General features: G+C 35.2%; 1 protein-coding gene across 9 annotated transcripts in view; it reads right to left on the reverse strand.

Moving 5' to 3' along the window:
• Window positions 1–27,633, reverse strand: part of MESK2 (misexpression suppressor of KSR 2) — a 170,981-nt gene that overhangs the window by 45,856 nt on the left and 97,492 nt on the right. The gene's annotated exons all lie outside the window — the stretch shown is intronic.

Consider the following 27,633-nt stretch of genomic DNA (forward strand, 5'->3'; position numbering starts at 1 on the left):
TTATTGGTGTTCCTCATGAGCCACGTGAAAATGTGCATGAAATAGCAAAGAAAATTGCACATAATATCAAGATCAGCTATAATAAAGATGATATTGAAGCTATACATCGTGTTCCTAGTGGGCAGAAAAACAGACCAATGCCTATCATTATAAAATTTAAAAGTAAAATGATCAGAGACAAATGGCTGGATGGAAACCAGTTTTAAGGATAGTAAAATATATTTAAATGAGCACTTGACTGGAAACCTAAAACACTACTATTTATTGCCAGGAAATGTGAAGAAGTCCACTACAAATATCTCTGAGAAGAGACGATACAGCTAAAATATGGTGAATCAGATGCGAAGAAGACTTGTCTAAACTCCGAGAAAACAGCGAGAGTAATACCTAATTATGAACACCATTTATATTTAGAGCATTATAATACAGGTATCCCTTGCTTAACGCGGCGAAATTAATTGCGGCAATCCCTTGATATACGTGGAAAGAGTTTGATTAACACACCTTTCTCTGCAGAGCTCACAGCTGATCTGACAGATACATGCAAAATGTGTAATATAAATATTCTTACACAATTCAGTGTATAGCTTGGAGGTCATGAGTAGCTGTGCATTCATATGTTACGAGTGATATTCCGCACCGTTTTTTTGCTGTCAGTTTGGTTTAACCCATGTTATGTAAAGGTTTGTGATATTTGACAGTAAATTGTATCTGAGAGATATCGCGACCTCCAATGTCAGTATAGTATTGGTTTAGTTTTTTTTTTCATTTGTTTCTTTGTTTAATAATTTCTAGATTGTAACTGAAAATAAATAAATCATCATGTATTACTGAAATAGAGAGTCAAAGGCTTATTTATCATACATGTCCTCTAGGAGATGTGCTTTACTTTATGGAAAATACTAAGGAAAGTGATCTGGAGATTACTCCGCCTTTACTACGAGTTGCCCATAAGGTTGCTTATGCTTGCATCTGCCGAAACGTTTAGTTTCTATATATTCGGTGAATATATTAAGTGAAATTTCTATATATTCACTTAATTTGCATTATATTTGCAGTATTTTTTCTTATGTTTTATTGCTTGTTTGCCAAAGTCTGGAGAGTCATTTTGCTTGTTATCATAGAATTTATGCCGACAAGAAAAAAACGAAAACTGTTCAAACGACTCTTGATAACTTCTTTTGATAAAAAAATTGCAGTAACTAATGTAGGTACAAGCATTTATTAAACATTTACTTTGCATTCATTTTTTATATTTCCTAAAAGAGTACTATATAAAACGAATTATTAATACAATAATCGATCATGGACAAATTGTAATTTTTACCATTGATTATTAGATCTGATTAACGCAATTTTGATATATGCGGTAACATCGAGGGATTAATTAACCACATTAATCGAGGGATACCTGTGTGTGTGTGTGTGTGTGTGTGTGTATGTATATATATATATATATATATATATATATATATACAGGGTGTTCGGGATAAATTTGACAGTTTCGTAAGGAAAAAGAAAATCTTCTTTGTATCTATTAAATTTAATGAATTGACAAAAAAACATTACAGGCAGAGTTAATTACAATACTATCAACAAGATTTACTCAAAATAACCACCATTAGCATCGATCACAGCTTCAATTCTGCTTCGGAACCTCGAACAAGCTGATGCTACAGTCTCCCTGGGAAGGGCCGCAAAAACTGTTTTAATTTTATCCATTAACTGGGCTTTTGTATTACTGGAAGTGCGATTGGTGTCTTTTTCAACTGCGCCCCATACAAAATAATCCATGGGGTTAAGGTCTGGGGAGTTTGGAGGCCAAACATTTGGACTGGTGAAGTCGTAGAAATTTTCAGACAACCATTTTTGACTTTTCCCAGAGGTGTGGCAAGGGGCCGAATCCTGCTGCCATACATACGGCCTACCATTGGCTACCCTTGTTATCCAGGGCTTGACTACAGTTAGCAACTCCACGAACAAAGCCCGAATTCCAATGCCAGGGTTCTTCAACACCTGTTCCTGCAGATTTGCGAGGAATTCTGCTGTACGGACGCAATCAGATCGTCTGCTAGGGATCTTTCTTCTTGCTACATCCTCGTAGTCACCATTGCAAGTCTCTAGTTCATGCCTGATTGTTTTTACTGTATTCAGGGAGCATTGGGCAGCAGTCGTAATATCCTTATTTTGATGGCGGGCACGAATCATCATGATACAAGTTATTCTCTTCCATGATTCAGGTGGGTTCCAGCTATCCATCCTTTCTGACATCTTGTATATGAATGAAGAAGGGTCCAAACTTTTAAATGAAGAGAAGTGTGTGTTAATACATGTAACTTACGGAAAAATATAATTAATTATAAATATGTCAAATTTATCCCGAACACCCTGTATAATGGCTGTATATAGGTCGCATTGTTACACAGAATCAAACTTTATACAAGAATTCGAGTGTAGTCTAGATGAGATCAGAAGTGACAATGTTCTCATAATTGGGGATATGAATATTGACTTACTGAGGAATAGTGGACCCTCTCAAGATTATTTAGATATACTTGCCATGCATGGACTCGAACAATATATTAATGTCCCCACGAGAGAATTCAATGGTGACAGAATGTGTCTAGATCATGTATTTGGGAGAACTTTAAGCGGAAACAAAATCCAAGCAGCAATTCTGCGCCAACCTCTCACAGATCACTTTCCAATCGGTATTAAAGTGCATTTGCAAGTACAGCATAGAGATAGTACAACCGAAAACATTCCCTACACAACAATTGACTCCAGAATATGGAAACGCAACTTGAGCACCGTCTCCTGGGAAGATATAATGATGGAAACAAATATTGATACCTCATATCATAAATTTATTGCAATATTGAACAATAAAATACAAGACAAAAACACTTTCTCTAAAATAATAGAGAAAATGAAAGAAACAAAAAAAACATGAATTACAGAGGAAATCAGACACTACATAAAAATTAGAGATAAAGTGTATAAAAAGTTAAAAAAATATCTGCACAATCAATATTATGAATACAGTTTCAAGTACTATAGAAATCTAATACATCATAAATTAAAAGAAAGTAAAAACGAATACTACAGAAATGAATTCCTAAAATGCCAAGGAAACCCCAGAAAACGATGGAAGTTTTTGAATAAATTAATCGGCAAAGATACACACAAACAAAACCTCCCCATACTTAAAGATATCGATAGGAATAGAGAAAATGGAGACAGAGGATTAGCTGAAGAATTCAATTACCATTTTGCCATGGTCACTGAAAGCATTCTGAAAAATGTCAGAATTGCACTCTCAAGAGACTTGATAACTCCATACATCTTTTCCCCACTTATGAAAACGAAATCAAAAGTGTTATAGCTAGCCTAATTTTTACAATTTGGGTTCAGGCAAAAGTTTAGCACAGAACATGCTTTACTGAAATTCACAAACACAGTTTATACCTCCCTTGATGAACATAAACTAACATTAGCAATATTTCTAGATATACACAAAGCTTTTGACTCTGTATCACATGAAATTTTAATAAAAAAATTAGAAGTCATAGGAATACGAGGTACTGCCCTAAACTGGTTCAAAAATTACTTAAATGCCAGATCACAAATTGTAAAAATAAACAACAGCTATAGCAGTTCCAAAACAGTAGACTGAAGTGTACCACAAGGATCTGTCTTGGGACCAATTTTATTTAATGTTTATATCAATGACTTCTGCAATCTTAAACTAAACAGTAAAATAAATACTTTTGCAGATGACACAGTACTACAGACACAGCCGAACAAATGAAAACCATCATGAATGCTGATCATTTGAAAGTAACAAATTGGTTCCCGTCAAACAAACTCAGTCTGAATGTCTCAAAAACTAAATATGTAAATTTTAACTTGCGAAATACAACAGGCAAAATGAACTTCACTGCACAATTAATTTTGCATGAGTGGAATTGCAGGACAAATTCAAATTGCAACTGCGAGAAAATAGAAAAAGTCAGTGTAATAACTTACTTGGAATTAAAAATTGATAGTAATTTAAACTGGAAACTGCATATTACTGATGTCGTAAATAAAGTAAGGATTATGTTAAACAGACTTTATTACCTAAACAGATTCTTAAATTTAAATATGCTAAAAATGTTATATTCTGCCTGGATTCAAAGTACACTACAATATGGTATATTAAGTTGGGGAGGAATCTATTGCACTCCGCTGAAACCTTTAGTCTCGACTCAGAATAAAATAATTCAAATCTTAACTAGAAAGAAATATAAGGATACTGAAATGTGCAATAAATACACCATACTATCTCTTAGATATTGATACGTCTATAGGGTACTATTATTCATAAAAAAACAACAAAGAATACGTAAATATCAAACGAAATGCTTTCCTTAGTAGACATAAAGGCCTAAAATATATAGTTCCAAAAAGCAAATAAAGAAGCAATACACAAACATTATACTTATTTAGCGCCAAAAGTATTCAACACACTACCTTTAACAATAAGAAATGAAACTAACCCAAACAAATACAAAACTCTAATCCTAGAATATTTATTTTTCCACAGAAATGAGGAAGCTCCATTAAAAATAATTGTATAAATGATTGATTTTTAGCATACTTGTATTCAAAGATCCAGTCTCATGTGTAACACGTAAAAATTTTAATGCTATTGTTCCTAATTAATGTTATGCAACTTTCTCTGCACATATGTGTATATAATGAAAATAAATTACATAAATTTTTGAAACTTTATGCATATCGTAACCTAGATGAGCTGTTGCTCTTAGGTTACACATGATTGTTCAACAATTTGTACTATAATAGGAAGCTTACAAATAATAAATAAATAAATTAATTAAAAAATGCATATCTAACGGTCCCACAAAATATTCTAATAGGAAGAATTTTTTGAGTCATTAAAAAAAAACAACTGACAAATTAAGGACTACTGTTTGCGCACATACAGAATTTGCATTCTGAATATGTAGCCAACAGCAAACTACACTGAACCTTCCAAATCCACTTCACAAATGTGCTCAGTTTTAACCTCAACAATGTTGATTTCCATCTACAGTCTGAAAAGCCTCACCTACTTTTTCCTGATACAAATCCAAATAACTGAAAATCATATGCCTACTTCCTGATTTCACCTATTTTCTCTATCCTTCCTGAAGATACTATGCCCCTCATATTCTACCCTTACAACTACATCATCTGCTGTCAGCCAAGTCTCACTAATTAATGCCTATAACTTTTGTTGTGGTTGTAACAAACAATGCCCAAAATTCTTCCCCTCTTATTCCTGGTACTTATAGCATTAGTAGACAAACTGTAGCATTCTCTTAGGCCCTCAACCACCTATATACCTTGTACTGACTACTGCATTCAATTCTCTCACTGGAGAGACTAGACTCCTCATTTTTTTGGTCAATGTCACACTCATTTATCTCACCGGGTGTGTGCAAACAGGCAATTACTAGCATTCACCCTAATAGCTTTAGTTTTCCTGACTATACGGTTCAACATTCAGTGAACAAAGCTTTCTCTAGACGCATAATCTAAATCTGCACTTTAGTCTATCAGAATTATACGTCTTTCCATCCATCAAATTCAGTTCATAGCTCTACAAACTCCACACCATTCCTTCTGCACTGATTGCAAATGAATCAATGCAACCTGTACACTGATTCATTTGTGATCACTGCTATCCTCAACTCACCTCTATCATAATGAAAGCAGATTTACAATCTTAACCCTCTCATTCTTCTTTTTCACTTCTTCCAATAACTCTTTCATATTCTTGTACAATATTTTTCACTTTTCAAGACATTAGTGCCAGCCAAGGCAATCAATTATTTCACCTTACTTTTTTTTCCATCCTGACAGCTTCACTGATATTAATTTTTGCACCAGGGAAACAAGATTTAGTTATGCTTTCATTAAGCACTCCTTCTGTCATGGAATCACCATAAAAATATTCTCCTTACCTCCTTCTCTCAGTTAGTTATATGTTTTTGTTTCTTATCTCACCTCTTACTTTCTCTTTTCAGCTCTACCAATCATCTGACAATGTTTCTGCAATCTATGAATCTTGCACTTTGTCCTGTGATGGACTCCACATAAGAGTGCTATTCTTTCATGGTCCTCTTTCCTTCCGACCTTTCAAGCATTGGGCCTTCAACAATATTGCTGACACTAACATTTTCTAAATTTCTGTCAATATTCTCTACTCCACTATCAGGTATTTTATCTGTGTTTTTAAAAATGGCACTCACTCTCAAAACACTTCATACATATTCACTCAGCAGTCTTACTTTCCTTCTTTAAATCTTTCTTTCAACTTTCATGATTAATACATCTCACATACACTGCAATGAACAAAACCTTGCATATTCAACTCTCCAACAAAAACTTCTTGGCCACTATTGTATTATGCACTGTCACCATATTTAGAATATCTACTTTAATATAAAATATCCAAGTTTTTCTTAAAATCTAAATGACTTGGTCTATCACATGCTCATAAACAGATTATATTAAAATTTGAAAAAAAGTATGTCTTCAACACTACTTTAAACATATTGCATCATGGAGTTAGTCTTAAACCCAGAAGTTAATTAAGATAACATGTATTTCACTTGAATAAATGTTCAAGAAATAAAATATACAACACCAACTAGCTTTCCTCTTCTAACTCTGCAGATCAGGTAGAGATGTTGAGGCATTTTCCATATCCAACAATGTCATACAAACTGTTCTTCCCAAGCTTACCAGAATTCCAAGATAATGCTAATCATAATGCTCTCCAAACATCCCAGATGTCTTACTAATGATATTTTTAAGAATATCATGAATATGTTTGTTCTCTAAGGAATTTGGACCACAATGTAGTGCTGATCTCTTCTTCCATGGAGCAACACTCATATAACCATTCTAATCTACATGTTGTCTGGCAATATTAAAATACTAAGTGGGATGATCTTCATAATTTTTAGTGCACATGTGCATAAAAGTTACATGTAACTTATTCAATGCATGTGTTTGACTTTCTAAGCCAAACATATATATGCACTGAATGTATCACTGAAGTCATTTTTATTGGTATAGAAACATTCATTCTCCACTCCACTTTCAATTTTTTATCTTCTATCCAAGATATGATTCTCAAAGATATGCCAGCAGGCTATACAAAGAAAAAGAATCAGGCATACTATAACTAGCTTTTATCCAACTCTCCATCTTTCTTCAGCTTATACCAAAGCCAAGAATAGATGCAAGAAAACTATCAATACATCCATGATTTTGAAAGAATCTAAAGTAGCAATCTTTAAAGGAACCTGCAGCATAACTATAAAACAATAAAATCACACGATTACTACAATAATAAACCTTAATGAAAGTATAAATATCTCATACTGAAAATAACAGCACATCATCAGTACGTGGAAACAACAAAGAAAGTAAAGAACAGGAATACAAGGTAATCAGCTTTCAATTAAAAATGGTTGCCACATGCTAGATTAATATTAATAAATAATATTAAAATTATTTTTGATGTTTACATAAAATGAGAATCTCTCAAACTTTTGGGACAGAGCAAGAATCATTCCAATTTGGGTTAGGCTAATATAAAAGGACTTCTCAACTTTCTTTGAAAAGGCATTCATATTTAAAACTGCTTCTATGGAGAAGATGAGCTTCATCCCAATGGATACTGTGTTATGCCAGACTAGACTTTTCACGTTTCAAGTATTCAATGTAGTACTGATGTTAATTCTTATTTTCCCACAGGACAGCCTGTCTGCCTAAAGATATAAGTGACAGTTTGTCTCTTTTGTAAATGGTAACAGATGAGAAATTTTATTGATAGGAAAATATGTAGGATTCAGGTGATATTTCTTCGAAATTCTACCAATATGTTCAGAGATCCAAAAATATAAGTGATTGGAACCCTGCAGTCTGTCAAAGAATCCATAGGTGTTAGAACATAGGAGTCAATTATCTGTTGGATATGATGAGCATTGTAACTATTTAATTTCATTAAAGTTTTGATAGTGAAAAGTACTTGTTGTAAGCTTGAGTGAGAGGAGCATGCATTATACATTCTATTAATTAATGACTCGATAACATCAATTTTTTGGGGGGTGTGAGGAGCAGACTTTAGAAGAATGTATCTGCCAGTAAAAATGAGTTTCTGATAAACACTGGTTAACAAAGTACTCAAGACTGTGCAAGTAAGAAAGATGTCCAAGAATGGTAACCTACCAGCATGTTCTTTTTCCATGGTGAATTGACTGTGTGGATGAAGGCTATTGATATAAGGAAGTGGCAAGTTCATTTTCAGAATGAGGCCAAAGAGCAAAAACAGTAACATAACAAAACCAAAGAGAGGGTTGGGGATGAATGGAAGAAGAAAACAATGCATCTTCCCAATGGTTCAAAGAATAGTTTGCCAAAGATGAAGATAGAGGGCTACCCATGGCTGTGCCTTCAATCTGTTTCATAGATCTCGTTTTTTCAGCTGAAATATCCTGAAAGTATAAGAAATTCAAAAATCTTCACAACATCAAAAGGGAAATCATCACATAGTAGACCAGGAATGTTGGTAAATAGAGCAGAGATTCCCAAAGTGCGGGTCGTAAGCTGATTTTGGATGGGTTGCATTAAATGTTAAAATGTGAATAGTTTACATGTTCATTAGGAGAGTTTTACTTATCGAGAATCATCGGATGAACAATTCAGTCAATTCAGTTAAAGATCACATGAGAATTACTATTTCCTAGTTTCTCTCAGCTCACTTCATTGAAAATAAATTTTGATCGTAAAAAATTGATACGGTTTTGGCTGTCAGTTCAAAACACGTATCCAACTCTTTCTACTGCAGCTTTAAGAGTGCTACTTCCTTTTACTACTTCATATATATGTGAAGTTGGATTTTCGGCAATGATAGGAAGAATTAAAAACAAATTTTGAAATAAACTTCAATTATCAAACACCTTGCATCTGAAAATAACACATTATTAAACTCTGAATGAAAGGATAAGTCAAAACCTTTACCTTCATTCAGATTTAACACGGTTTATCAATTCCGGAGCCAGTATCAATATAGCAAGAGAAAAATAATCAATTGTAAATTATTGGTTACGTTAATATTTAAGAAAGTTTTACCTAATGCATTATGTTGAAATTAATTAAGTGTTTTGTGAAGTCTAAACTTTGTGTAATCTATGTAAGTACTATTGCAATGTTGAAGGCAAAAGGCAATCCAATTATACAGCAATGGCCTGAAGTCATACACGTGCACCTAATAGAACGCACACATGGATGTCCTACAAATAGAACGCTAGGGGTGAGATTGGCGCTAGGTGTTCATAGGAGTGACACGCCGGGAGAAATCAGGATGATGTAGGCAGGAAACATAGGGCGCACGTTTTTAAAAGATGCTGCGGCACCAGCTCATGGCTTTTTTCTCGTTCCCTGTACTGGAGTCTTCAGCGGAGAAGTCCATTCGTGAAGTCATCACGGCTAGCGGCAGTGTCCATGGGCAGTTCTAAGCAATGGAATGACCTGACACGGTAAAGTTCCAGATCACGCCGAAGATCGTAGACCCATGCCTAGCCGACTGATGAGCGAGCGGGGAGCCAGAATTGTTTCCCCCGTCAGCGATGTGTCATGCCCGAATTCAACTGATGTGTAGAAAAGCCGAGGTAAATCTAGGAGGTTAATCTGGAAATTGAAAGTGCTGTAGGGATATGCATGAAGGCCTAGTGCGTCCCCAACTACTGGTAATGTAGACTCTTATTTGTTATGTAAAATTTGTGTAGGGGACATTGATTTAGATATATGTAAGTCTTCAACTCAGGACTGAGCCCTCCTTGAAAGAACTTTAGGAGTTATGCGGATGAAACTTAGGAACTCTATACTTTAATTGAAATAATAGTGAAAAGATAGTTGTGAATAATTGTGTGAAGATAATTGTGAATGTATGTGAGTTATAGAAAGTTTAGTCTTTAATGGTGTCTTACATAGATGAGAGTCAGATTTTTGTAAGAAGGAATGAAGTGAAATTATTATTTAATGTGTTGCAGGAGATTTAACAATCATAAGTGATACTACTCTCTTGCCAATATTATTATAATTTATTTTGTCAGTACAATTTGATTATAATATGTATTATGTCTATTCAGTTTATTAAATGTTAATTTCTTTTGAATTGAATATGAAGACTTGCCTGATTTCTATTTTACTGAACAGTTCATAAAGGTTCGAACCTAAGCGGGAGATAAGATTGACAAACATAAATTAAGGGGCTACGACTGCGAGATAAATCCTAACAGTGAGATTGTTTAAGAATTACGAGACTGTGTTTGGTTCCATGAATAAATATTCATCAAGTGAATTTTAAGGTGACGCAGTATAAATATAAATTTTCTCTAAAATTAAGAAGGAACCAGCACCTGAATTGAAACAAAGGAATTGGCGCCAATTAACGACACTTCCTTTGTCTTCATAACTCACATGCACATCTTGTAAGATTGCTTATCGGCCTAGATTGAAGGTTAGGACTTGAATCATTGATGATAGTTAAGAAATTTCTTAAAGGGGAAGTCAGAACAGAGTATAAGAGGGTAAATTAGATATATATAAGTGAAAACAAGTATTAAAAGTAAAATAAAATTAAAAATAAAATTGTAACGAAGAAAGAGGAAACCCCAAGATTAAAGAAAAGACGCAAATTTAACAATAAAACAGAAAAAGATGCAAGATATAACAATGGCGCAGCCGGTAAGAATTTAACAACATATCAATGTGGACGTCAATGATGTCACCAGCAAAAATAGAAAACAACCATTCTTCATATACACCTCATTATGTATCTGATTAATAAATTGGTATATTAATTAATGTATTCAATAAAAAAATTTCAAAGTAGTAAAGTGATATTTTTTATTCCACCCCCCCCCCTTTTAATATATGCATTACAATTACAAGTGAGTGCATTGATGAAAAATTACCATTTTCAAAAGTGGGTCTAGAGTCTAGACCCACTTTTTCGGGCCACCGCCCACTTTGCAAGACATAAATTTTGTAACGCCCCCCCCCCCATTATAACAGTTTGAATAAAACCATATTTCAAATATTTGAGACTGAATAAAACCATATTTCAAATACTCAATACTGCACTGTCGACATTTCTTCTTATATTCAGACATAATGAAGTAATAAAATTTGCAAAAATATTCACAAAATAAAAGATTTAATTTATACTTTGTATGACTCCACTTATCTATCACACTTTCGACCCACTTTCGACCGATGATTGTTGGCAAAGCACACAAAAAATAATGAAACTTATTCCTAAGCCACTGGTATTTATAGATTTGAAATCTAGCCCGAATCGACTTGCATGCATTGGCTTGTTTGTGATACCATCGTACTCGTGCTTTGAACAAGTCACTGCAAGCACCCATATTCCTGTCAAAACATGCTGAATTGAGCGAATTACCTACGTAATAGTTGACCGACATACCACTAGTTAAGACTCGTCTACTGAGTGGATAGACTAAAGCCTGTATGGCACGATCAATTTTTACAATAGTAAAAAATTAATAATTTTTTTAAGTATATAAAAAATAGAAGTTAAAATATCCTGTATGACACATTCAATTTTCTCATTGACATAGAAAATTGACATCTATTTCTATCTGACATGGTAAATTTTCAAATGATTAAATAATTGAAATAGAAAATTGATAAAAAAATTGATCGTGTAAGACGGGCATAAGATGAATTAAAATTCAATATTTAAATTTTAAATGATTATCTAATCGCAAAATCACGAAAATAATTAATTTTTAAATATATATTATTAATTTCTTCTATAAAGAGCCACCGACCCCTAGACCACCCCAAAATGCTTCTGATCCCACTATAGCCTCCCTAGAAAGCTTCAGCGTCCACTGTACCGCCCACTTTGGGAACCTATGCTCTAGACCTATAAAAGTTTGGGTAGGCCCTGAAATAGAGAAACGATGTCAAAACTGATTAACATATCTGACTCTTGTATTTGAATATATATGGAATTCTTGACACTATTACAAAAGTTATAAACTGTTGTGTGTTACAAAAGAAAATAAATTGATTCATCCTAAACATGAATGTGATAGCTGTTATATGTAAAGACTGAAGGTGATCATTGGCAAAATTGAAATCTGAGATGTTGAAGAACTTAACGAGAGATTTACAGATGTCTTTTAATATAAGACCTTGATTTCTGTTCAACAATCCACATGAGTGGATAACTAATGAATTCTAATCTTTCTTTTTTTCTTTTTTTTTTTTTTTTTATGCTCAATATCTCTAACATGTTCTTTCTTTCTCACTTTAAATCTATGGCTTTTCTGCCTTATGTAGGGCAGACCATATGAGCATGATATTCTATATTCTATCAGGAGTTTGTAAAAGGGGTACTGTCCTTAGGAGACCTGAGAAGGGTGCGAATAGGTTACACTATAAATTACAGATACCAACAAATTATATATTGAGGCCTCATCCCACTGATGAGACCTCAATATAAGTTGAAATGGGTCTGGGTAGTGGTCCCAGACATGTATAATGCATAGCATTATACATGTCTGTAAGGATATGTGCATTGTATTATTGGATACTAAGGCAACTGATGTGACGTCATTAGTCTCTATATAGAAGTAACCCAATCATGAAATGACTTCATGTGCAAACTGTTTGCTTACACTTGGATAAAGGATGAAACCGAGAATATGATTTCTTGGTATCTTTAATTTAGAATAACCACCATTAAGAACAAATAAATTTGATAGGGCCTGAAGTTTGGTCTTAAGTTTATCTTCACTTTGTAAAATGGAACATGCTTGGTTCTTGAAGGTGTGGATGATATCTAGATTTTGGGAAGGATGGTGAACAGTTGAAGCATGAAGATAACATCCCATGTGAGTAGGTTTACAATACACCTCCAGAGCGACACCACTGTCAAATTTCATTTTGATGAAGACATCTAAGAATGGGAGTTTACGACCCTTTACTAGTTGTAAATTAACTGTAGGTTTAAAAGAGTTAAGAGAATGAAGAAATAGTTGTAGACTTGGGAAGTCATGTTTCCAAATAATGAAGATGTCTCAATGTATCTCCACCAAACAGCTGATTGTAAAATAGTTTAATCTAGGAAATCCTTTTTAAACTTCTCCATGAAAAGATCAGCTGACAGAGGAGAAATGGAGCTGCCCATTGCTAGTCCAAATTGTTTGTAAAAACATTATTCCATGAAAGAAACTGGATCAAAGGCAGTGTTCATACAATTTTGTAACATCTGGTGGAAAAAGATCTCCGATAAGGTCCAATGCATCATCCACCAGAACATTAGTAAAGAGAGAAATGCTATGCCGAGACTTCTGAACAAAAGGCTGAATTCTTGTTTAAGAGTCATAGATCTGATGTGATGCATCAGATCTCTGATGCAGCGCCTAAAAGACTAGCAAGATATTTCAATAAAGTATAAATATGAGAACTGATGCCATCATGATTGGTCGTAAGGAAATATCCGGCTTGCGTACCTTACAAGAGTTGTAAAATTCTGGAAGGATAGAATGTAGCAATTTGGGTTTTTGTAGTGTCTAGTGGCCAATTTAGGATATTTTTTAAATAAATCATTGGTCTTTACATGGGTGGTCCAAGTAGTCAAAATCTAAGACTAAGTAGGTGGAAGAGTGAGAGCACACATTGGAAATTTTATCATTATAATTGTGTGTGTTCATAAGAATTACTGCCTTTCCTTTGTCATCTCTCAAAATTACAATATTTCTGTTCTTCCCAAATAGAAAAGCTTTTCATTCTGAGGTAGGTATATTCGATTTTGGGATTGATGAAAGGATAAGAGTGGCATTTGACCACAAGAATCTTGCAGTCAAATACATGCCTCATAGAACCTTGCAGATCCACTTTACGAACATCCATGGCCTCAACTCCAACCTTAATAGCATCCACTACCATCTGCAGTCAACCAAACCCCATTTACTCTTTTTAGCAGAAACTCAAATCTCACCTCTCCCCAGTAAAGAGATGAGAATACAAGCATCATTAAACTGAAAATTAACAATTAACAGAGGGTACTAAGGAGCCAATTACTTCCACACAAATTGTAAGTACCCATAGTCCATCAAACCAGTTATCTTTACAATTAAAAAACAGCCATGTGAAAGCACTCACTATGCTTACCATGTGAAGTAAAGATGGCGACAACAAAGGCCAATGACGAACGAGTACCTTGAGTCTCGGCAGAGGCAGTGATCGCCAACAAACCGAATGATAATATGAAGTGCCACAATTGTAAAACTGAAGTTACCGAAAAAAAAAAAAGGGTATATTATGCGATTCCTGTTGCCACTGGCTACATGCTTTCTGAGCAAATATTGATGAATCGGTGTACAAACATTTTATCGATCTCAACCAGCCTTTCTTCTGTAAAACAGCTACTGAGTTTAGGCAAATGTGTCGAAAATCTCGAATAACACCTTAATACTATAATTGAAACTTTCTCTTTCAAAATCCGAGCACTGAAAACTAAAGAAGATACTCAACGACCAGCACCCAATTGCAAATGTACCCTTTCCTGCTAATGAACTCTGCGACATAATCGCATCAACAGTACATGAATTGATTGAGGATGAAAATGAGAGACTTAATGCCGTTATTCTGAATTTTCTGACAGAAAATGGTAAATCATTAAAAGAAGACATCAGAAAATTAGCAGGAGAACGCAACTTCAATCCCAGAAATATCGTCAAATGTCCGTTTCGGACCCATAAACAAAGGAAAGGATGGAACGAACTTTCAACATCTCGTGAAAGTGACCTGTGACACACCGATAAGTGCATCCAAATTAATAACAGCGATAAATAACAAGTTAAAGACCACTTGTCCCCAATCATGCATACGTGCTCGACCTGACTTAACATTTACCCAGAGGGAACAAAGATGCAAACTTCAAAGACAACTTGAAGAAAAATGCAAAATGAAGACAACAGTTGGATCACACACTAAAAACAAGACGAACTAGTGCAAAAATCAAGTGACACCACTAGTAGCCACCAAGGAGACCAGTATGCTGGCACTGCATAGGAAATGTGCACAACTCTTTCAGTCAAATACATGCCTCACAGAACCTTGCATATCCACTTCACCAACATCCGTGGCCTCAACTCCAACTTTAATATTGTCCACTACCATCTGCAGTCCATCAAACCCCAGGGGCACGCCAGCCATATGTGCAATGCACACATAGGTGCCAGGACAGTAAAGGTGCCAAAGAGGAGGAAATACTTTAAAAAAAAAAAACGTTTTTTTAAAGTGATTTTTTTATTGGAGGGGGGGGATAGGGGCGCCACTAAAGTTTTGCATACAGGTGCTGGACGCTACTGGCGCACCCCTGCCAAACCCCAATGAGGCTCAGATAACCTCGTCAATTTCAATGCTAGAAACTCAGTTCTGTCTTATTTCTCACAAAAAAGAACCATTTTCTCCCCAGTATTATTTTTGATAACACTCAAATTTCTGACAGACAAATAACAGACAAAATGAGATTTCTCTTCTTGGGATTACCTTGACATCAAGCCTCTCCTGGCATAAACACATCACAACCATTGCATCCTCAGCTTCCAAAAAACTAGGATTTCTCTTTCGCTCAAGACGTCTTCACCTCTAAACAGTTGTTAACCTTATACAAATCAGAAATCTGCCCATCTATTGAATATACTGCTCTCACATTTGGAGTGGGGATCCTATAAGCTCCCTCAAAATGCTTGACTCAATACAGATGAGAACAATTAGATTGATAAATGACCCAGATCTTACCAACTCACTCTCCTCACTTTCACATAGACATTTGGTCTCTGCAATTTGTGTATTCTATAAATATTTAGATGGCAAATGTTCATCTGAAATAGCATCAATAATTCCCACACTCAGTACTAAGCCCATTGAAACACGTTCATCCCAGCTACTGCTGTACTGTGGAACAGTCTTCCCTCCTGATGTATTTCCCAAGGAATACAATATACAGACCTTTGAAACAAATGTAAACAAATTTCTCCTTTCCCAACCTACTACCCATATACAGTACTACCATACTATGGGTTGATCAACCAACCTCAAAAAAACTAGGATATTTCCACTATGCCATATTTAAAAAAAAACAAAAAAAAAAACTTTTATTTCAGACTTCTAAAAGAATCCAATATAGTTATCCATTCACATGGATCTTTGAAGAGAAATCAAGGTCTTATATTAGATGACATCTGGAAATCTCTCATTAAATCCTTTGACATCTCAGATTTCAATTTTGCCAACAATCTTCTCCAGTGTTTACCTGATAACAGCCAATATATGACACACAACTTCACGTGTGTGTTTAGGGTGATCAATTTATTTTCTTTTGCAATGATTTTTCAGCACAACTTTTTGGACAACTTTGTTGTTATTTGTTTTTATATATGTTTAAGATACCAAGCTATTTTAAACCTGGTTTCACTCCATTTCCCAAGTAAGCAAACAGACAAATAAGTCAAGTTTGCACCTGCAAGTGTTGCAAGTCTAGCTGACCCTGCACATAGTGCAAGACCAAGGCAACTCATGGTAAAAGTTAGAATAAGCTCTGATTACTAATCTTAATATTTACCCTTAATGCAAAGCACATCTTCTGGAGGAGAAGCATGATGCTTTGTATTAAAGGCAAGGGGCCACTACCCAGACCGGTTTTGACCTTTATTGAGGTCTCATCAGTGGGAGACTTGACTAGAAATACCTGTCTTGTCTGGGTAGTGGCCCCTTGCCTTTAATACAAAGCATCATACATCTCCTCCAGGAGATGTGCTTTGCATTAAGGGTAAATATTAAGATTAGTGATCAGAGCTTATTCTAACTTTTACTATGAGTTGCCTTGGTCTTGCACTACGTGCAGGGTCAGCTAGACTTGCAACACTTGCAGGCGCAAACTTGACTTGCTTGTCTGTTTGCTTACTTGGGAAGTGGAGTAAAACCAGGTTTAAAATAGCTTGGATATCTTAAACATTTATTATACCCAAGGTAAAATACTTTCTACATACATACATACATATATATATATATATATATATATATATATACACACACACACACGCATACATTCATACATATTTTATGTGTGTTTATTGTAAACCTTAACGAAACCACCAGTTGTAATATGAGCAAAACTAGCCAGTTGTTTGTAAGTTTCAAATTAACAACTAACAAAAAAAACCTGTTTTGATCATAAGCAGATGATGTATTTCTACAGGGATAGAATGTGAATATTTTAGCATTTTCAGAGAAGAAAGGATGGGGAGAGGGATATTAATGAGAGTATATGAATTGCAGTCAGAGTAGGAAACAGATGGGCAGATGGCAGTTCTTTTGAGGCAGTATGCTGTGAGATCGAGACTAATAACACAAAATAGTTGGCTGCTTCTAAAGCCAGGAGGTACCAGGGGAAGGGGGGGTGGGACTTCAAGTATAGAGACAAACTAGAAGAAGGAAAGATGACATGGCAGGAAGAATTGAAATTTATACATCAAGACATAATTACTTGAAACAGTATATGATGGAGGGGAATGAGTATGAGAGTATAGGATCTGGTCGCATACCCAGAAGATCTATCTAAAACCAAGATGAGTCCTTGCCTCCAACTAGGAAGTGATCATGTAGTCTTGACTTGGGAGGTTGCAAAACATGGAATTTTCAGTTAAGAGGGGATGTACACACACACACACACAACTACAAGGTAGCTGATTATGGCACACTTAGGTGGCAGCTTGAAGCAGGCTATGCCATAAAATCTGTAAAAGAATGATGATATTAGAAATGCATAGGGATAGTCAAGGGGTATCTGGAAAAAGCAATATAGACTGTATACCCAAGGTCTAGAGGATAAATCCTTTAGACCTTGGGTATACAGGATCTAAGGTAGCAGTTAGATGAATGAGTAGTATCATTAAGCAGAAGCTCACAAACAGTACAAAGGTCAGGCAGAAAGGGTGATCGGCATGGTAAGGAAAGCAAAATCAGATTATGAGAAGATATCAGCTGAGTAAGCCAAAGAAAATCCCAAAGAGTTCTTTTGTTATGTGACAAGTAAGAAGAGGAATGACTGTGGAAGGATAACTTTAATGAGTGTGCTGATGGTAGTGAGGTAACAGAAGCAGATGAAATGGTTGAGTTTCTGAGTGACCACTTTGCAAGGGTAGCAAGGGTATGTCATCCAAGAGGATATTGCAGACAGATATTACAGAGATAAAGATTAAAACAGAGGTTGATCAACTGAAAGTACTTAGGATTGAAAAATCTCAATGCAAATATGGCCAAGAGATTAGATGGGATATCAGCTTGCGTTTTATGAGAATGTGTAAGGGAACTGACAATGCCTCTGACCAGGCTGTTTAATTTAAATCTGAGCTGTGACAAAAAGCCAAGGGAGTGGATGGAGGGCAAAATAATTCCTTTGCATAAAGGAGGCTCTAAGACTGTGGTTGCAAATTACAGACCAATCACTATCATGGGAATGGTGGTAAAAGTACTGGAAAAGTTGGTCAGAGAGAGAATTCAGGAATGGGTGGATAACAGTAAGATGCTCTACAAGGGGACAACATGAGTTTGTAAAGGGGTTGATCATGCCTTAGTAATTTACTTTTTTTTATAATAGACTGACAGCTGAGTTGAATAAAGGGAATGGCTACACAATGATACTGCCAGATTTTGCAAAGGCATTTTTGACAGGATACTATATGGAACTCTGCCATGCAACTGGAACAAATCAGGATGGAATGAAATTGGTGATATGGATAAAAGGGTGGCTGATACCAAAAAGTAGGACCTGGAGGAGCGGAATTCAGAAGTATAGATAACAGTGTGTTGCAAAGCTCTGGGCTCAGATCATACTGTTTAATTTGTACATAAATGATACAGGATATAATTTGAAAGGAAATATTGTTTGTTGGTGATGCAAAATTTGGTAGGGCAATAATTAATCAAGGTGTGTAGAGAGAGAGAGAGTTTTGCAGGATGATATAAATAGACTGTCAGTATGGGCAAAAGATAATGGATGTCAATTTAATGTGGAAAAGTGCAAAGTTATGCATTTTGGGATAAATGTATTGCAAGCTGTGTACCACATTGATGACACTGTACTCCAGGAAATAGATGAAGCTAGGGATTTGGTGTGTGTGTGGGGGGGGGGGGTTAGTAGATAGATAGTTGAAGTTTAGAGAGCATATGGATAAGCTCAAAGTAGTTCATAGAATTACCTGGTTATTGAAGAACACATTAACAAGCAGAGATAAAGTTACCACACCTCTATTCATAAGGCCTTGATATGAACATATCTGTATTACTGTGCTCAAGTCTAGTCATCTGGGTTTCTTGGAGATGAGGAAGATGTGGGAAGGACCAAGAGGTGAGTGACCAAGATAGTCTGTGGAATGCTTTCTATGAGAATAGAATGAAGGTTTGGAGGTTGCAAAAATTGACCGACAGACAAAAAAGAGAAGATATGATAGAAACATTTAAGTTACTTAAAGGATTTTATAGGACTGATGCAGAGGAAATATTTCAGCACTTGGCTAGAAGGGACAGTACAGGAAGTCATCTCTTGAAATTGTGTAAGAATGTGGTTAGCAAGGGTGTGAGGAGTAGATTTTTGGCTTGGAGAGTGGTTAATGAGTGGAATAGGTTGCCAGTCAGTTGTGAGCAGTCTGTCTGTAAATGGGTTGAAGGAGAGGTATGATAGATACTGTGTGGATAATTTGGGTCTCTAATGATGAGTCTTCGGACTCCACAGAAGTACCCATGAAATAATAATAATTTAGGCAGGAGATGAATTTCATTGCCGAGCGATAGATAACTGTGCAGCTTATCGGAGACCTGAAGTGGCTTGGAAAAGTTCATGTTTCATTTCTAGAACAGAGTTTCTGGGCTAAGTAAAAAATAAATAAAAATACAAAAAGGTATGAAATTGATAAAAGCAGAAAAAAAAATGCTTAGTTCACATGTAGTACAAATCTATTATAGGTTTACATCAAAATTTTCGTAGGTGGGACAACATTAAAAACAATTGAACTGTATAAGCAAAATTTTTTAGTAAGGATGGTAATTAAATTTGGAAACAGACGAAAGAATAAACAAAGCTGGTATAGTTGAAAGCCAGCTGAATAAGTTGATATGGAATTATTATTTTCTTGGCATCTTCATGAAGTCACTCTTTGCAGAAAGTCTGTATTAACCATTTTCAATACAATAAATATCATATTTCTTGTTTACTAATGAAGTACCCACAAGCTCTTCTTACAACTGATTCCACCCACTCATCACCTTCCAAACAAAAATCCTAATATCCATGTAACCAAATTTCCACATGTGATGCCTCCCTCTTTTCTTTCCTGTAGTGGAAAAAAATATATATATTTTGTGTCAATCCTATAAAACTCCATAAATAATATACATTTTGTATATTATCATGTTGCTTCCTCTTTTTTGCCTATCAACTAGCTTTTATAACCTATGGTCCTTCAATTTATCTCCATAGGGAACATTCTATAGACCTGTCACAATCTTTGTCAGTTACCTCAATCCACTATCTCCTATCAAAAGGAATTCAGGCAACCAGAATAACAGAAATTCATTTTAAAAATTATAGACTTTACAACCATGTTATAAACAACTCTTTTAATTTCCCAACGTTTTGATCTTCATATTAAGATCATCATCTGGAGCATATACAAATATACAGGACAAGCTGAGTTACATTACATACAGTAAGCTAGAGAAACGGTGATCTGATCACAGGTTATTCTACTGGCATGTGATCAAATCATTGTTTCTCTAACTTAATGTAACTCAGCTTGTCTTGTATATTTTTATATGCTCCAGATGATGATCTTAATATGAAGATCGAAACATCAGGAAATTAAAAGAGTTGCTTATAACACAGTTTTATTTTATGTTAACTAGCAGTAGTATCAGGATTCATAAGTTAAAATCACATTAAAAATAAAGATAATAAGGAAGTTGACAGTTAGCATTCAAGAATGTGAGAGCAGAGCTAATCTAGTCATATGGTCACTTGAGTAGAATGGGAAAACAAATAAGCAAAACAGGCTTGATGCAAGAAAAAAAGAGCCAGAGGAAGACCAAGATCTATATAGTTTGATGAAGTCAGGACCTCAGAAAACTGTTAACGCAAAATTGACGATACTGGAAATCAGAAAATGTCAACTCTAATCACGCAATACAATTATACTGTAAAATCTCTTGTGGTGAAAAATAGAAATTTTTCGTCTATATCGATTTTACATGAGCCATAAAATACCTATAATTAAGAATGTATATAACCTAATGTAATGTAATATTTTTGTAATATAATGATAGAATAATTGAATATAGAACTACAAGATTGTAACCAAAAAGTTCAGATAGGATTAGGCTAGTGAACTGAAGGTCAACAATAGTCTCAAAGGTCACCAGACTATGAGTTTTGCCGCCAAAACCTACTGTAAGTGTGGGTGATAAGGGCGCTACCAGTAAATCCGGGAATTTTTTTTGAATATGACATAAAAGGCGGAGATTGAGGCTTGAGGAAGCTCTCTTATTTTTTGTTCCTTTGGCAAACTTTTCGAGGATGGGAAGAGTCGCGATATCCCGCAAGCAATAGTTTCTGGAGATCATGGGGAGTTCGTTGATAATATTACAAGATATCCTTCCATGAAATTCTTCAAAGAATGTACCGATCCACATGCATGTTGATTTGTAGCAGCCGATGAAGTTCCTAACATCCATAAAAAAAATGCATTAAAGTTACAAGAAAGGAATCTGCAAGATGACAACCTCCGGATAGTGCCAGATCACAGCCGTAGCGCAAGAAAAAGAAAGGAGCCAACGGAATTCACCCTTAACCCTTTTGGATTTAGGACTGTACAATGATATAGTGAGTTTGTAAGTAGATTGTTTTATGTTAATAGCCTAGATTGTGTGTATAGAAACAATAGATGTTAATTCTATTTAACTAATGGCATAATGTGGTGAAGAGGTCAGAAAGCCGAAGGTCAGTTTGAATGTGTAATATAGAATATTGTACTCTTGAATAATGCTTGTGTTACATAATGTTTAGAACGTGTATAGTATAATTTTGCCTTTCATTGTTTGTAATGAGGGTAAGGTTATGTGTGAAAAAATCCATCCACGGTGTTTAATAAGTTGAGTGTGAATAATTTCTTTGTCAAATACTTTAAGAGAAATGTTTTAATGAATGTGTGGAGAATCAGACACATGATATGTACTATCCCCTTTGTAATTTAATTGTCTTAGTTAGAATAAACATGTTTGGTGTTGTTAATAGCTTGCCTGATCTTTATTAGTCACATAAAGTCAAATAAGCATTGTCACATAAAAATGACTCGAACCTGTGTGACCTAAGTAAAATAACAGCCACGACTGAGTAATTCAGAGTTGCTTGAGATAGAATTGATTTAAGAGTTATTCCACATGCTTAGCTAAAATATTCTCTTGTATGTGAAGGAAAGATAGACAATTCTTTTACACGATCCTTAATGGTGCAGTCGTTAACAAAAATAAATTTTAAAGGACTAATACATTTGAATTATAGCAACGTAGATTATGGATTTGGTCCCAAACAGAGGCTTTTCCTCAGTCTACAATACTAGCACGTTTCAGACTATACTTTATGGCCCTGAAAAGGGGGGGGGGGGTAAGCTAAGTAGATTACGAAAGGGAAAAAAGTTAAATAATAGTGTTATACGTGAGTTAGAGATTAGAGCATATAGACAATTTGTACAAGCTTAAGCAACCATGAAAATTACGAAGTAAGAGGGGAAACACAAAGTAAAAAAGTAACGTAATAAAAAAAAACTAAATATTACAATTGACGTAGTTCGACAAATATAAATAACAATTATGAAATATAATAATAGTATCCCGACCCCCCTATTCCTCTTGAGGGTATATATCAGGAATTAAAGCCTATGGTGAGAAATGACCCAAGTTGTTTATTTCTAATATCCTCGTTTTTAATATGATATTGCCATCGATGTCATCTGTTCATGCCATTAATCTTTCTCAGGACTCTCATATCTGTGGTCTCTAGTCTTTGGTCAAGTGTTTTACTTCTGACCCAGCCCTCAGATCCATAAGTTAAAATTGGTTTGAACACTGTTTAAACCAATTTTGAATTTATTCAGTTGACTTCCTACCATACCAGCTTTGTTGATTCTGTTGTCTATTTCTATATTTAATTTACCATCTTCAGTAAAAATCGTGCCTAAGTAGCTGAAATGTTTCACTTGATCTATAGCTTCTCCATTCACAATGCAGCTGATATTTTCAATGCTTCTGCCTATTGTCATTATCTTTGTCTCTTGTTATTGTTCACCTTTATACCATATCTATCACAACAGTTATTGAGTTTAGTCAGGGAATCTTGCAGACATGTAGCGGATTTATTTAGAAGTATAACTTCATCTGCAAAAAGAGGAGCTGACATTAACATCACCAATTTTGATATCAGGTTTAATACCACTTTCCTTCATAATGTGATCCATATAAATAATGAATAACAGAGGTGATATGTACATCCTTGTCTGACACCGGATTTAACATTAAACCATCTCCCTGTACTTCCTTCAATTCTAACTGATGACTTACAACTCAAATAAATACTAAGTATTGCTTGATATAATGATCCACTGACACCATACAACTAGTGTTTTGAATAGCTTCTCTCTTGGCACCTTGTCATATGCTTTTTCCACATCTACAAAACTTAAATACAGATCTTTGTTATATTCCCATGACTTCTCAACTATTTGGTTGTAAAGTGAATATCTGATCCTGACAGCCTGTATTTGGCCTGAATCCAGCTTGTTCTTCGCCAAGCTTCTTTTCCACAATCCTTCGCAACCGTTTCTCAAGTATACTGGCATAAATCTTACCAGGAACACTCAGTAGAGAAATAGATTCTCACAATCAGTTTTATTTCCCTTTTTATATATGGGTACTATGAGAGCTCTACTCCAATCATCTGGAATTCATCCTTCTGTCCAGGCCCTCTGAACTATGCAGTGTAGCCACTGTAAAACTTTTATACCTCCATACTTGAGCATTTCTGGTCGAATATCATCTACTCCTGCTTCCTTTCCACATTTCATGGGTTTTTTTTTTTTTTGATGGATTTTTCTTCTTCAAGTATGGACATGTATTCCTGACTGGTCAGTGTTTTTTACTACTGTGCTGTCATCACTGCTAGTTTCATTCAGCAATTTTTTGAAGTAATTACTCCATACTTTAAGGATATCTTTTTCTCCAATTTTCACATCATCTCTAATTCCTTTTACAACACTCTTTCCTCCATTTCTGAGCTTCTTCAAGAACCTCCAGAATATCTTGCCACCTTCTTGATATTTATTTTCTATGTTCTTACCAAAGTCTTCCCATGACTTTTGTTTAGCTAGTTTTACACAGTGTTTAGCTTTCTTACATTTGTTTCTACATTCTCTAAGAGCACAAACTGACTTATTTCCCAGGAACTTTTGATATGCTTTCTTCTTTTCCTTCATTGCCTCTTTAACTTCCTGTGTCCACCAGGGAGTTCTGATTTTTCTATCCTTGCAGACAACCTCACCACATGCCTCTCTGACAGAATCAATGTTTTCTTCAGAGCTTGCCAGTGATTCTCCAAGGTTTGATTCCTGTTCTCAAACTCTTTCATTTTTTCTTCAATTATGTTTGTATATTTTAGTCTACAGTTCACATCTGAGAGCTGCTCAACTTTTATTCGTTTTAAAACTTTCTTACATGTTCTTCTTTTCAATATGAAGTTTAGTTTTATCCTGCTTAAGACTAAACGGTGATCACTTCCAATTTCAAATCCTCTGTACACTCTAGTGTCCTGCATCAGAGAGAAAACATCACTATCAACAATAACATAGTCAGTGAGACTTTTCCTTGCATCTTCTCTCCTTGTGAATTTGTGCATATTTTTATGTTGGAACATGGTGTTAGTAATAACCAGTCCATGTCCTGAACAGAAATCCAACAGGTATTTGCCATTATTATTATTAGCTTTGCTCTTTTCTCCAAATTTTCCCAAAATATTTTTGTATGTCTGACAATCATTTCCTATTTAGATCCCCAACAAGGACCAACTTTTCCTTTTTCATATTGTCAGTTGCTTTCTCTAAAGCCTGAAAAAATTCCTCCACTTCTACCTTAGGAGAACCTTCTGTATGACCATAGGCACAAATAAGTCTCATTGTCCAGTTGCCCATTCTGATATTTGCCAACATCGCTCTACTTGAAATTGCCTGCCATTCAAGAAGATTAGCCTCATATTTAGTGTTGAATACTATGGCTACATCTTCTTTTCCTCAACTGTCATTGCCTAAATATAACATTTTGTATTTATTGCTCAGAAAGATCTCACCAGTTTTGGTCTTTTTTGTTTCAGTCACCCCTATTATGTCGTCTGGTACTTATCTAATTCCTCAGCTAGCTCCATTTCTTTGCCATTGAGGCTTCTTATGTTGATAGTACCGATCTTCAATTCTTGTGATATTGATTTGGGGTGTGTTTTAGGATTTGTTCCAGTAGCTGACTTTTCGCTGTTCACCCTGGTTCCCTGGCGAAAACAATGGGGGGGGCCTTTGTTTAATCGGGTGATGCCCCAGCCAGCATGAAATTTTGTCATGTTGTACCATCATTTTGTATATTGGTTTAAGCCAATAAGAATAGAATTTGGTCAGCTAAATTCTAAATTGCCAGCCCATCCTCATTCATTCAATATCCAGGTAGATACCTAACAGGATGCACCACGAGAAGGTGAGGATTGGACATTAGGTCAGAAGCTCTGGTCGGTTCTCCACATTCCTTTAAAGGCTATGTGGAAGTCTCTCAGTTATACGGCTTTGACCCTTAAGCACCCCTTGACCTACAAGAAAATAATCATTATCAGTAATTTCAATTAATGGAATGTAGACTACAAGAAGATAAAAATAAAATTTGTAGTTACTACAGGATAAATACCTCAGTCAGTACATGATAAAAGTGACTTGTAGTAGAGGAGTGATTTGGTGATAGCATCTGAAAAGTATATCAATGGGATAAGTGTCTTCTCCAATAAGAGACAGTGGACATCAGAGTTCTCTTAAGGAACTACAGGGCATGGCAATTATGATAAACTTAGAAGGTAGCTTGAAACAGCGCTTAATATGAGAAATTACAGGGAGAAGTTACATTTGGAATTATAGATTAGACAACTAAGCCATAAGTCCATAATAAATTTAGTTTAATCCTTTACCCAAGTGTAGGCAAACAAAGTTTGCACCTGAAGTAGTTCATTGACTGAGGCAACTAGTAACAAAGTGGACCAAGCTCTCATCACTCCTTGTCTCAGTATCTCCCATAATGCAAAGCACATCTCCTTGCAGAAATGTATAAAGCTATGCATTAACGGAAGGGCCACTACCCAGAATGGTTTCGACCTTTACTGAGGTCTCGTCAGTGGGAGGCAGACCCAGAAGTGGTGATACTAAGGCAGAAGCAATGGAGAGGTCATATTTACTTATACGAGTTGCCAAAAGGTGTACCACCTTATTATTAATTTACTCTGGATTTAGAGAAAGATGTTTGAAGTTTATTTTCCACTTGGTTAGACTATAATAAATTTAGTTTAATCTTTTACCGAAGTGTATGTTTGCGCCTGAAGTAGTTCAGGACTGAGGCAACTCGTAGCAAAGGTGGACCAAGCTCTCATCACTCCTTGTCTCAGTATGAGACATCAGTGATGGTCCACCTTTGCTACGAATTGCCTACACTCGGGTAAAGGATTAAACTAAATTTATTATAGTCTAACCAAGTGGAAATTAACTTCCAACATCCAAAAAGCCGTAAGTCCAATGTATTATGTCTGTTAATTGCATGTGTTTCCTAGCCAGTTTGTCAGTTCTGCAAGGATAACTACCTTACATATAAGCCAGGAGAGGGTAAGAGTCATCAGTGCATGTGTGGACTCTTATTATTTACAGATATCGTTAAAAGATATCTGTAAAAAAAACTAACAGAATGCTTCTCCAAGGTGAGGATGATAATTGCATCTGAGATAAAAGGATGAAAAAAATCAAATTAAACTCGAAAATAATTTTCACAGATATCCTGTTGCAATGAACAAGCATGGTGACTTTAAATTAATGCCAAACCACCTTAGTAGTATTTTAAAATGCAAAAAGAAGTAATCTAAGGTCACAATTTTTTTTTCTATTACCTTCATTTTAATATTGGTTAGAGAGTGATGTCAACCATTCAACTTTCTCATTTTCCCTGAAACCTTATCATATTAGTAAGCACAAATGCTTACAAATATGATATATACTGTATATATAATACTGTACCACTGTTTTCCACACATGCAAGATGGTTTACGAGTCCCCAGTGGTGTGTTGGGACCGGCTCGTGCGAGCAGATTGTTAAAATTTTTCAAATTTAGCAAGCCGGTTGTTAATGTTT

The sequence above is a fragment of the Typopeltis vanoorti genome, chromosome 26, assembly GCF_054136105.1.
Source record: "Typopeltis vanoorti isolate ZY-2024b chromosome 26, IOZ_Tvanoo_1.0, whole genome shotgun sequence".
Lineage (NCBI taxonomy): Eukaryota > Metazoa > Arthropoda > Arachnida > Uropygi > Thelyphonidae > Typopeltis > Typopeltis vanoorti.